Here is a 12,723-nt window from a genome sequence, read left to right as displayed (position 1 = left end):
AGATTTGTTTAGAAACAAGTATCTGAAGAATAAAACTTTATCCCAGACGTCGTTGTTGAGGTCGTGATGGAGATCTCGATTGGGTTGCCGACCAGGTTGACCATGACGCTCGTCGTCCCTTCTTCCGTCCTGATGGCGGTCATCACAGCGGTTGTCGTCAGGTCGGCAATTGAGGCGGTCAGGGTTGTCTGGGCGGTGGTCATCATTCTGGGACTGCTCCACTTCATCCTCGCGTGTGGGCTCCAACCGACCTCCCCTGTGGCGGCGCTGATCAGCCTGGCTATAGGTGGACCTACTCTGGGTAGATCGGCTTCAGGAGTGTCGGGTTGGTGTAGATCGGGAATAGAAGGAGCGGCTTCTTGAGCGTGCAGGGGCATGGGCCCGTGCCTTGATCTGAGCATTAGCAATGTGGATGTGTGCTCGGATCCGTTGCATCTGCTCTGAGTTCGGAAGATTCTCTAGCTTGGCGAAAACAACCCCTAGATTAGCCTGGGGCATGCCGAAGACGTTATGGCCATCTTGCTCGAATTCAACCTGTAGGTTCTGGCTGCACAAGGGGGCGTTGCGGCATCTGCGCAGACCTCCTTCATCGTCCTTGATGCTGTTGTTGGTGCCATTTGGCTGAACCAACGGGACGGGTAGTGCGCCGCTTGCTGCGGCGCCAGCAGGTGCCTGATGGGCCTGCGGGTTCACCTGCTCCTTTTGGCGACGCCTGCGACGGTCTTGGTTCCTAGCATTGCATCCCTCCTCCTGAGATGAGGTTTCACCATCTTGTGGTGGCTCATCAATGGAAACGAAGACTTCCTGATCTGGTGGGGTGAAGCTTCCATCCTCGCCTTGGCCGTAAGGATTCAGGGTTAAGGTGAAGCGAGGAATCTAGAACTCACTACAGTCTTGAAACTGGGCAGGTTCAGATGGGTCATCAAATCCAGTCTAGTTCAACTGCATGAGATCTTACAAAAATACAGCAGCCAAGTTCCTCAGGCCAAAGAAGGCACACGGAGGGCCCTGGTCCAACCTCTCTAGGTGTAGAGCTAACTCGGAGAGGGTTATGCACTCAACAATCGTGGCGCTGATGCGAACTAGCCCCACGATTAGATCGGAGGGCATGGGTTGGTGGATTGGCATGAGGATGCGTGGAACTCTCTCCTTGAAAGAGAGATCGCCGACCTGCTGGATGATTGGGGCAATGATCCTTATGTGAAGACCTTGTCCCGTTGATGTAGATCCGGTAGATGCCGAGCTAGCGGGGGTAAAAGATGAATTTCTCAATCTAGGAAGGTTCAATCTAGTTAGCAGCAATCAAATCAGATTTTGGGAAGATAAATGGTTAGGTACACAAAAGCTAAAAGTACAGTACCCTATTTAATATAGTATGGAAAAAAATACAACTGCGGCAAAGGTATTTAGTTTGAAACCCACTCAATGTCCCTTTTCAAAGAGCTATAGTTGGGGACAAGTTAACTGAGTGATATAGTCTTGTTGCACGTCTTGCACATATTAATCTAAATGAAGGGATGGATTCTTTTGTGTGGAACTTACAGAAGAATGGAGCTTTCATAATTAATTCAATGTATAGGCCCCTAGTCATAATGGTATTAAAGCTATGTAAGAAATTTGGCATACGAAGATTCCTCTTTAAACAAATTTTTTATGTGGTATCTTAAAAGAGAAGTGATTCTGACAAAAGACAACTTAGCCAGAAGGAATTGGAATGGTAGTAAAACTTGTTGCTTCTGTAATAAGCTAGAAACTATCCATCACCTTTTTTTGAGTGTCATTATGCGAAATTGCTATGGTGTGCAATTCACATTGTGTTAGGTATACCTCTACCTGAAAGCAAAGAACATACACTGGTAGAGAACTCGGTATTAGTCCCGGTTGGTAGGATGCAAATCTCCCGAAAATCCATCCGGGACAAAAGGGGGGGGTCTTTTGTCCCAGGTCACTCAATCAGGACTAAAGACCCCCTTTTATCCCGGTTGGTAATACCAACCGGGATAAAATAGGTCACCATGCCAGGCGCTGCAAAAAAAAGAAGAAATCCCGAGAGCCCCCCCCCCCCACACACACGCGAAATATGCCCGTGCGCGCTGCGTGGGATTCGAACCCACAACCTCCAGCCTCGCACGTAGCTTCCTTGCCATCCCACCTACACAGCACATCTGACTATATAGGGGATGTAATCCTTTTGTATTAACTCGTGGGGGACCCTTTTATCCCGGTTGGAAACACCAACCGGGATAAAAGACCCCATTTTATCCCGTTGGTATTACAAACCGGGATAAAAGGGTTCGAGGGATTTAGTCCTCTTTCAGCCACCTCGTTGGGGACCCTTTTATCTCGGTTTGAAACACCAACCAAGATAAAAGACCCCATTTTATCTCGGTTGGTATTACAAACCGGGATAAAAGGCTCTCGACCCTTTTATCCCGGTTGGTGTTACCAACCAGGATAAAAGGGGGGTCTTTTATCCCGATTGGTGTTTCAAACCGGGATAAAAAGCCTCTCAGGGTCTTTTTTTTTCCACTAGCCTTTGCAACCGGGATAAAAGGTCCCGGTTGGTGAGCCCCCCACCAGTGACCGAGCTTTAGTCCCGGTTGGTGAACCTTTTGTCCCGGGCCAACTTTAAACCGGGACAAAATGGGGCGCATGGAAGGTGAGTTCTCTACTAGTGATATTTTTAATAGCTGGTCTGTAGCTATTTGTTGGGCAATTTGACTTACAGGAAATGATACTATGTTTAACTGTTGCAGACTAAAAACACCAGGGGACGCACTGGCTACGGTTCTGGACTCTGTTGCAGTATGATCGGAGGGAACAGTTTGTCGAGACATGCCAACTTCTGGAGTCCAGAGCTATGCATTTCTTCGCATCCCATGGACGACCTTTCTTTTTGCGAATTGGTCAATAATATTAAACTTTGAGAGTGCTTGTAATATTGGCGGTACGATGCCTTTCGTGTGAGGGGTTTGAAGCTGGAATTTTTTTCCATTATCTAAAAAGGATTTCTTTCCTAATCATACAGAATCGGTACATGTAATTGCTCAGAAAGTAGCCTAGTCAAACGGAAACAACTTATCTGAATGACCGAATGATGTACATAATAAACAAATCATTCTCGCAGTTTCCTTAAAGATTGCTTTATCTTTCGTCATATTCCTATGATTGTTAATCCATGAAGAAATTTTCACAAGTTTGACCATACAAACTGTTGACTTTGACATCGTCCAAGTCTGCTCTAATTATTCATTTTTATCACCTGTGACAGGCCATCGACAGGTTATTTGCTTCTAATAAGTGAATCTGTGTAGATGAACGAAGCAAGCGCGGCAGGTTTGCTGTTGTCAAAAAAAAAGATTCTCTTCTCGCAGTTGACGCTAGAAAACGAAGGGGACATGTCGTCGGTCAGACAAGCGACTGCATGACGCGCGAGAGCTTAATTGACTATTGAGCCCTTAACAGGTAATGCGGAATTTGCTGGAAGAACCGGGCTGTGTGGGTTGCAGAGGTCGAACATAATTCTATTTTTTTTAAATAACCTAATGGATGTAGACATGTAGTAGGTCGGATTTTATCCTTTTCAAGTAACCTCCTGTTGAATCATTGTTACCTAGCAAAGCTACACCTATAGATACAGCAAGGCTTCAGTTTATGTCATCGAAACACTGCATCCGACGAAGTTTAACCTACCTTTCAGAAACATAACCAAGACATGAGCTCAAGGTCGAGAGCCGCTCGATCCCTCGCTCTCCTCTGCTTCTGGGTGGCAATTCTCATGTGTATGGTCTGTATGGGCTCCACCCCCGTTGCTGGAATCCGTCCATGTGAGAGAGATCATCGAGTCCCCATGATTTCAATTCGTCCAGTTTATTGTTTTGACAATTTTTTTTTTGCTACTCTCGCAGATTGTGGGTCACCAAACCCTCCAAGCAAACCACCTGAGGGACTCCCAGTTTGTATATCTCACTGATCCATGATAGATGAGAGCTTTCACGGATGTGTATCTTCTCTCGGTATGTGCGTGTGCATGTGTGAGTGTGTGCTTTCTATATGTAGCAGAAGTGAAGAGATGGCACACGAGAGTTTGGCAAACCTACTGGTTCCGATAAAATTAAAGAGTATGCTGCTTGTGTTCCTTTTATCTGAGAATATAGGAATTGTAAATCAATGAAATGGCAAAGTTGATGATATACGTAATAATTGTACTCGAAGATGACGCAAGAGTTTGGAAATCCATAACATCCTGAATTCTTGACCATATACTCATGAATTCACGGTGTTGCGATTTAATATTCACATTGCCTGTGTGATCGAAAATAAAAAGGATTACACATATTATGAAATACTTTCATGAGGAACCTTAAAACATGAACCTTGTTACCTTGTCATTTTTATCCATCAATGGTCGAATATATAAAGTTTGACCAAAGAGGGTATCCTAAAACTACTTGTATTAATTTGTGATTCTAGGTAGAAAATATCACTGCTACCAAAATGTCTTATCCAGCGGATGGTAACTTGTTTCCACACGCTTTTAGTCACTTATTTGTGATTGAAGGCCTGTAGAAATCAAATTCCATATGTGGTACAGTTAAGGAACAGCGTGTACTAACACTGAGAAAGCCCCATCACTATTGGTTGGGATTCGGTACTAAAAGGGCTCTTTAGTACATGTTGAAATAATCGGTACTAAAGGGATATTAAAAAATTAAAATAAATACCCTGCCGGCCCCACCCCACCCCCACCCCGCTACCGGCCCCCACCGCCCTCCGCCTCCGCCCCGCCACCGCCTCCGCCCCTCCGCCCCGCCCCTGCCGCCCCTCTGCTCCCACTGCCCCTTCGCCCGCCCCGCCTCCGCCCCCGCCGCCCTCCCCTTGCCCGCCGCCCTCGGCCCTCCCGCCCGCTGCCCGCCTCTGCCTCCACCCCCGCCCCCACCCCTGCTCCCATCCTCCTCCGCCTCCGCCCTCCGCATTGCTGCCCCCGCGCCCTTCACTCCGCCGCCCTCCGCCCGCCCGCTGCCCTCAGCCCTCCCGCCCGCCGTCGCTTGCTGCCCTCAGCCCTCCCGCCTGCCGTTGCTGCCGCGCCCCGATGGCCGCCGCCACCGCGCCTCACCTTGACGCCGCTCCTCGCATCAGGCACGAGGTGAGGGGCGAGCGGAGTGGGGAGAAGAGGGAAGGCCGGGGAGGAAGGGAGGGGGCTGGTGTAGGGGGAAGAAGGGGCTCTTGGAGGGAGGGAGCTGAGGGAGGGTGAGGGAGGCGGAGGGAGGGAGAGGATAAGACCAGCTTCCCAGGCGTGCCGGAGGGAGGTGCAAATTCAAGTCCTTGCGTGCGGATTGAGAGAGGCGGGGAAATCCTTTCCCTTTAATACCGGATGGAGCCCCCACCCGGTACTAAAGGGGGTCACGGGGGCTCCTGGGGGACTATCTATTAGGCCCGATACTAATGCTCACATTAGTACCGGGTTAAAATGCAACTGGTACTGAGTCTCGGGACCAATGCTCAGTTTTCCTGTAGTGTAATGTCCATTTCTACATGCAAATTCCTTAAGCTGACATCTGGTGGAAAGTGGTTTCCACAAGCGGTGCGTTTAGGCAACCTCTGCATGTAGGTAGAACACCACGTGCAGTTAGCATACATTTCATTCTCCCTCGAATCCTCGATCTCAACAAATTTCTAAATTAAACAACATTTGGTCATAGATTGCTAAATGAATATGTAATATCCGGATATCTATGTACTACCTAGACTCTACCAAACATCATCTATAAATTCTACCTAGTCTGGAAATTATTGTAATTGTGATATAGTCTCCCCAGTAATGCCAAGATCATTGTCGGATTTAGTGACCGGTAGTCCACCTAGGAGGTATCCAGATGGTTGATTTGTAGGCAGCGAGGATCGCAAGATCATGACCTTGATGGTAACGCAAGGCACAAAACACAGAGATTTATACAGGTTCGAGCTGCTAGTATAGCGTAATACCTTACGTCCTGTTTGGAGGATTGTATTGCGCCCTACGCTCAGGTGTGGATTGTTGTGTTGAGGGATTGGATCGGTCCCCCTCCTAGGGGTACCCCTACCTCCCCTTATATACTCCGAGGGGGTAGGGTTACATGGCAGTACCCCTAATCGGTTACTATAGATGAGATCTAGTCGGATTACAACACGTAGGGAGCTCTAGCCGGACTCTATCTTATGCCTTCTTCATCAAGTCGGGCCGGCCCATTAGTAGTTGGCTAGGCCATCCATGAGGGTATCCCGGTATCTATAACCGTCAAGCCCCCGAGCGGTGTGGAGTTGAACGGCACCCAACACGAATGCCGAGTTGGATAAGCTTTACCCGAGTGCTTTCATCGTAGTTGTGCAATGCGCAAAGAAAAATCCTTGATCTTGTAGTCTTTGTCTTGTGAAACGCCATGGACGCACGTCAAGTGATATCCTACGCCCAGCCTCCAAGCGTGAGGACTAGCGGAGCCATGAAGGCACGCCGACCCGAAGTAGGTGCCCAGCCCCCGAGCGCGAGGACTGGCGAAGCCACGGAGGCACGCCGAGTCACCTCCCACACCCAGCCTTTGAGTCTGGGAGGTCGGTCTGGTGGCAGGAGGCACGCCGAGTTGTCTATGGCATTCCAGCCTCCGAGCCTAGGAGCTGGCTGAGTCACGGAAGTACACCGAGTTGCCTCCTACCCCAATCCAGAGAGGTTGGCTGAGCAGCAGGAGGCTCGGTGAACCGTCTGTGGTGCCCAACCCCCGAGCCTAGGAGCTGACCGAATCACGGAAGCACGCCGAGTCAACTCCCGCACCCGATCCCGAGCCTAGGAGGTCGGCTGAATCGCGGAAGCACGTTGAGTTGCCTCCCGCCCTGAGCCCCCGAGCTTGGGAGCCGGCCGAGTCGTGGAAGCGCATCAAGTCGCCTCCCACCCTGATCCAAAGAGGTCGGCCGAGCGGCAGGAGGCACGCTGAGTAGGTTCTGAGCTGTAAAAAGACAATGCAAACATTATATAGCATAATGTAGAATATTTAATGGTTGAGTAACTCGGAAGTTTGATTCGTTGTAGAAGTAAACTCTTGTGCATACTGCTCCTGTAGGCTAGGTAATTTCCCCGAGTAGTTATCCCGTTACGTTTAAGCACTTGATCCTGCTGAGGTGTTGCCGAGTGGACTCGAGCGTGCTTAGCAAGAAGCAATACATGAGGGTCAAGCTCACGGATTAAGGCGTGTGTTACCCGAGTACTTTAGCAACTGTTGAGAGGGGCGGACAAGCCGCAAAGCAGTCGGAACTGTGCGAAAAAGGATCAGCATGAGCTGGGCACCCGTGGGGTGTAGCTCCTGACCGCCCGTGTAGTTGATGGACCAAGCTGTATAAGCAGTTGGGGTACGACCAAGGTGGTCGGCGAAAGTCACAGAGACAGAGGAGCCGAGGCGGTCGGTGAAAGTCACGAAGACATGGGAGAGTTGAGGTGTATGTAGGTATATAGGAGCCGTAAAATATTTAATTGTAAATAAGACTTAACTTGATTCGTGGTCGAGTCAGAGAATTGGCGTGTCATCCTTGCGTTCGGGCTTAGATGCCGTCGGGCGCCATCTTGGTTATTGTGGTCAGTGGACAGTAGCTGGTGCAGCAAAACGGGTCGGGACTCGATCGCCCGACTGATACGCCGGGCTCAAGGCATCGAAGAGGTCGGCGGTGTGTTGGCGATACCGGCTGTAAGACAGCAGGTTGGGCTGCTATATGTTTGCGGATGTTATCTGTTGTCTCATCGATGCCGCCTCCGAGCGCACGGGGCGTGCACGGGTTCGGACCCTCAGAATGCATCCTCCGGTGCTCGGCAAGTTGGCCATGTGGAGGGTAATTAATGCATGCATCACATGTTATAACAGATTAGAATAATCCTTGCCAATGAGAAGTTTAGAAAGGACAGATTAGATTGGATATTGAAGTATGATACCGAAAGAATCTTCCCTGTACGTTTACCGACGTGTGTTGCTCATGCATGCTATCCGTCCTGCATGCACGTGTATTCCAGCAACAATCATCACGGCAGCTGCCTACCTCGCGCCGTCGTGCTCCTCAAATCGGCCAGGGCCCCTCGATGCGCATGCATGCGCTGACGTGGTGATGCCAGGAGGGTCATCGATCAGGGACACACAGTTCTCACGATCGGATCGGAAACGAAAGACGGTTTCGGATTAGGAAATTGGAAGACAAATCGATCTGATATATGAATGTTAGGAACGTCTCACCCGTAACGTTGTTGACTTCTGCCATCAAACTCGCTTGGGAGGATCCTACGATCATCCCTACCTGGCACGCCAACTGTCGGATTTAGTGACCGGCAATCTACCTAGGAGTACTCAGATGGTTGATTTGTAGGCAGAGAGGATCGCAAGACCATGAACTTGATGGTAACGTAAGGCACATAACACAGAGATTTATACAGGTTCGGACCACCAGTGTAGCGTAATACCCTACGTCCTGTTTGGAGGATTGTATTGCGCCCCGTGCTCAGGTGTTGGTTGTTGTACGTTGAGGGATTGGATCAGTCCCCCTCCTAGGGATACCCCTACCTCCCCTTATATACTCTGAGGGGTAAGGTTACATGGCAGGGCCTGTAGTAGGTTACTATAGATAACATCTAGTCGGATTACAATACGTGGGGAGCTCTAGCCAGACTCTATCTTCTACCTTCTTCATCAAGTTAGGCTGGTCCATTAGTGGTCGGCTGGACCCTCCATGAGGGTAACTAGGTATCTATGACCGTCAGTCAAGATAAACAGTTCACGTAATGTCAATATAAACAGTTCACATAATAAAGATCAGAATAACATATAAGCAATAGATAACCATCGCATATCATCCCAATGCAATGACGATGTAAAGTTACCAAACCATACACAAAGACTATATAAATGACCTCATTTGATGACTAAGCTTAGCAAAGTTTCGGAAACTAATGATAATAAAGGCACATGTAATGTATCCATATGCTCAACAGTATGGTAAAATTCCCGATCCTCATTCATGCACATTCAATTGGTATAAAAACCAAATAACACAAGAGCGAGTAAAAACACTCAGTATCTACAATTCAATAGTAAGAACGAATTTAACACATTAATACATGAAACATTGTAAAAAGAACATTAATGGAATAGTAGTTTCGTTGTAGCTAAAGGGGCGATGCTTTTTGAGTATGGATACATTCGAGTAAGGGATATGTATGGGCTAGATTTGATGTATCGTTGAACAATATTAACCTATATCTTGGAATATGCATGTATGGCTACTACTAGCATTTTTGCGACTTTCAAGATTCTAAGTCGTGGTCTCCCGTATGCCCATATGCCAGCAGGTTCCAGAAATTAAGCCAGCTGAAATTTTTGCATTCAGCTTCCGTCAGATCTCTACAATAGTTTATTCATCGAGCAAGTGTGGTACCTCTTTCACAAAACGAATTGTCGACTCGGACAAAGTCCAAGTCCAAGTCCACTCGTACGTATAGATTTTCAAGTACAAAGTTATCATGTAGGTGTAGTGTGTACCACAATTATGCGCGTTCTTTGTTCATCCATTATAGCATGTTTAAGTTTACAAGTCGTACTGACAAATCGACCCTTAGGGAGCAAGAGTGCTTCAGTTCAAAGTAAGACCGTCAGTTGGAGAAATTGGGGATAACCACAGCTAGTTCATACTTCCTCTGTGGCTCTGTTTCACAACGTTTGTCAAGCCTGCATGGCTGCATACCTAGCAGCTTAATACTAGATTAATACCTGATATAATTTCATCAATTTTTATCATTAAACAGATCAGTGCTACATCTATTTAGAGAACAAAAACGGTTTAATTCGGTAAAAGTTTAGATGACTTTTGTTCCTCCTAGGTATATGAGAATTGGATAACAATTACTGTAACGCAGAGAGGCAGTAGTAGGTACTAGCAACTAGACTCTTCTAGGAAGTAGGGACATGCCTAAGTCAATTTCTCAAATAACATGTGACTAAATGAGAACTTGCTTAACAAAAGGATCGGATCATTTTGAAAAATCATTCTCCTTTGCATGATATACTTGTAATTTGGAAATCATTTGGTCAGACTAGATCAGGCTATATCTTTGTTCTAAGAATACGTTGATGGCCTGAGATAAGACACTGACAACAAATATATTCCATCAGATATAGCAAGGGCGTACGGACCAAGTGGCGTGACACGTTTGACTTTGATGTCTTTCACCAAAAACGCCAATAAATAGCCTTCAAACATGCATAAATGCCAAAAGGTAATCGGTTAGAGAGATAAACTAGTATAACCATTAAATAAAGATGATGCCATTTGAATGCGACATTACTTGACCTTCTTTGATTAATGCTAAGAGAAAAGCTGGTGAGGAGCATGCACAAGCGGCTATAAGACCATACATACAGTGCTTTTAAGACTAAATTGCGCACCCATCGTACGACAACTTGTTAGTGGATATAAATTGATCCAACAACTTATAAAATGCTTAATTTAGTATAATAACATGACATATGGATGCATGTTGGTCCAACAACTGTAAAATACTCAATTTAGTGCAATGACTTGGCAAATTGGTACACCTACAGTCCAAACATTACAACCGCAACACATTAAGCAAATTAGATGGACATGTGAATTTGCTTTCAGTCAATAATTCTTAATTTTTATCAATAAAAGAAGTTGTTGATCGTGATCAGGCTGTTACTTCTCAACTATGCACTTTAATTATTTTTTCTTTGGTTACAATTGAATAATATTTTAGAATTACATCATTTGTATTACCAAAGACTAATGTCCATAATAGTGACCTTGTGACTTTAGGTTTTTTCAGCGCTTCTGCTCATACATTCAACAACTATATACAAGCATGTGTGTTTCTATTCTTTTAGCTCATTTTCCCTTTCTAAACAAGTACTCGAGGCTTTAAAAAATATTTAGGGTAAACTACGGAAAGGTATAGTTAGTATGTATTAATATATTATTTTTCGTAAAAAATGCATATAATCAAACATATAAAAATAGTAAGAATGACTTATCAATTATTAAATATAAAATTAAATAAATCAGTATAAAAATAATTAATATTAAGACATAATATTAATTTTCTAAATACCAAAGGTTCTAATCTTTCCAAATACATTGCCATTGCAACACAAATACCAATACTCAAATAATGCTTAATAATTTGTTCCAACATGAATATATATATATATATATATATATATATTGACATGACATTAGCAAATATGTTGTTCGTTATAATATTTTGGATTGCGGATGCACCAATTTCATCAAGTTATTACACTAAATTGAATATTTTACAAGTTATTGAACCAATCTGCACCCACATGTAAAGTTATTGTACTGGATTGAGCATTTTATAAGTTGTTGGACCAATCTGTACTTAGTTGACAAGTTGTTGTATGGTGGATGAGTGCAATTAGCAGTGGGAGGCCTCGCGTGTTAACCTGGCCCAATTGAATTTAGACTGGATTTATATTGACTAGACCTTTTCTTTTCCCAACTGGATTGAGTTGGATAATTTTGTATAGACATGGATACCCATATACCTTGAATTTATTTACTGTGATCTTATCACAAGAAGCAATGTAATAACCAATACCGTCAAATTAAAAGGAATCCTCGATTTTGACATAGCCCAAGTCCACACTTACAGTTTTTGTTCTATGAAAAATGTCACATGTATACAATCTAGTGACAAAGTGTAGATCACAACTACACTATTATTTTTGCCTGTTTCTTGTAACTAACTACGCAAGAATTATGGGAGATAGCAAGTATGGTATGTGCTTCAGGTCAAAGTCTGTTGGTTAGAAAAATCGAAGATAGACCATGACACAACTAGACAGAAGAAATTATGGAAAGAGAATTCCAGCAAGGAATTCAGTGGAACCCGCATCTCTTTGATAACAAAAACAATAATTCTAACATTTGACTCTATGGCTTTCAAGTTTCGCATAATCATGCCTATAAATGACCTTCAGCTACAAGCTAGGTTCATTCATAGATAGAGGTAGAGACCATTTTGAGGTGTGAAGCGTGGCAATGAGGTCGGGAGCTGCTTACTATCTCCTCATCCTCTCAATGTGGGTGGTTGCAGTGATGGTCACCGTGATCTCCTTCACCTCCGCTGAGAAAGAGAAAGAGTACGCACCGTCTACTACATCACGATGTAAGAAGCATGTACATACTTTTAATAAGTTTGCCATTTTTCTTCCCAGATTTAGCGTGCTTTCAGTTCTATAACCACCTTCCGTTTATATTCGGTCCTTCCTGTTTTCCAACTGGTTGTGTTGTGTGCTGCTCATGCAGACTGTGAGTCACCCAATCCTTCGAGAAGACCCTGGTTACCGTGGGGCGGCGGCCAATGGAGATGTCCTGACCCGTGACCATCATCGTCGTATTTGCATGCCCGTTATCTCGAGTTGCCTCACCGAGGATAAAATTGGAATTAATCACAGGAAAACGGACCAAAGTTTGATCCCAATCACGAGGTAAAAATCATGTATACCATGTGTGTATGGATTGTGGGTTCTAGTGGCAAATGACTGAATGAGCTTTCTTATGCGCCTTCCATTTTTCTCTTTTCAAGCGATTGCTGTCCTATACTACCCCGCTAGTCTTATCTATGGCTAGTACAATTTTATCTCATTTTGAAGAAACTTCTCCAGCAAGTACACCATG

At 45.3% G+C, this 12,723-nt stretch overlaps 2 long non-coding RNA genes across 2 annotated transcripts; both read left to right on the top strand.

The window, feature by feature from the left end:
• Nucleotides 1–3,614: 3,614 nt before the first annotated feature.
• Nucleotides 3,615–4,261, top strand: LOC117853443 (uncharacterized). Its single transcript, XR_004640099.2, has 2 exons — nt 3,615–3,827; nt 3,909–4,261. It is a non-coding gene; the product is annotated as an uncharacterized lncRNA (long non-coding RNA).
• A 7,795-nt stretch (nt 4,262–12,056) lies between these two features.
• Nucleotides 12,057–12,615, top strand: LOC117846353 (uncharacterized). The gene is made up of 2 exons (XR_004638288.2): nt 12,057–12,211; nt 12,352–12,615. It is a non-coding gene; the product is annotated as an uncharacterized lncRNA (long non-coding RNA).
• The last annotated feature ends 108 nt before the right edge of the window (nt 12,616–12,723 follow it).

The sequence above is a fragment of the Setaria viridis genome, chromosome 1 (assembly GCF_005286985.2).
Source record: "Setaria viridis chromosome 1, Setaria_viridis_v4.0, whole genome shotgun sequence".
Taxonomy (NCBI): Eukaryota; Viridiplantae; Streptophyta; class Magnoliopsida; order Poales; family Poaceae; genus Setaria; species Setaria viridis.
Note: the sequence above shows the minus strand (reverse complement) of the source record. Positions and strands in the feature narration are given on the sequence as shown.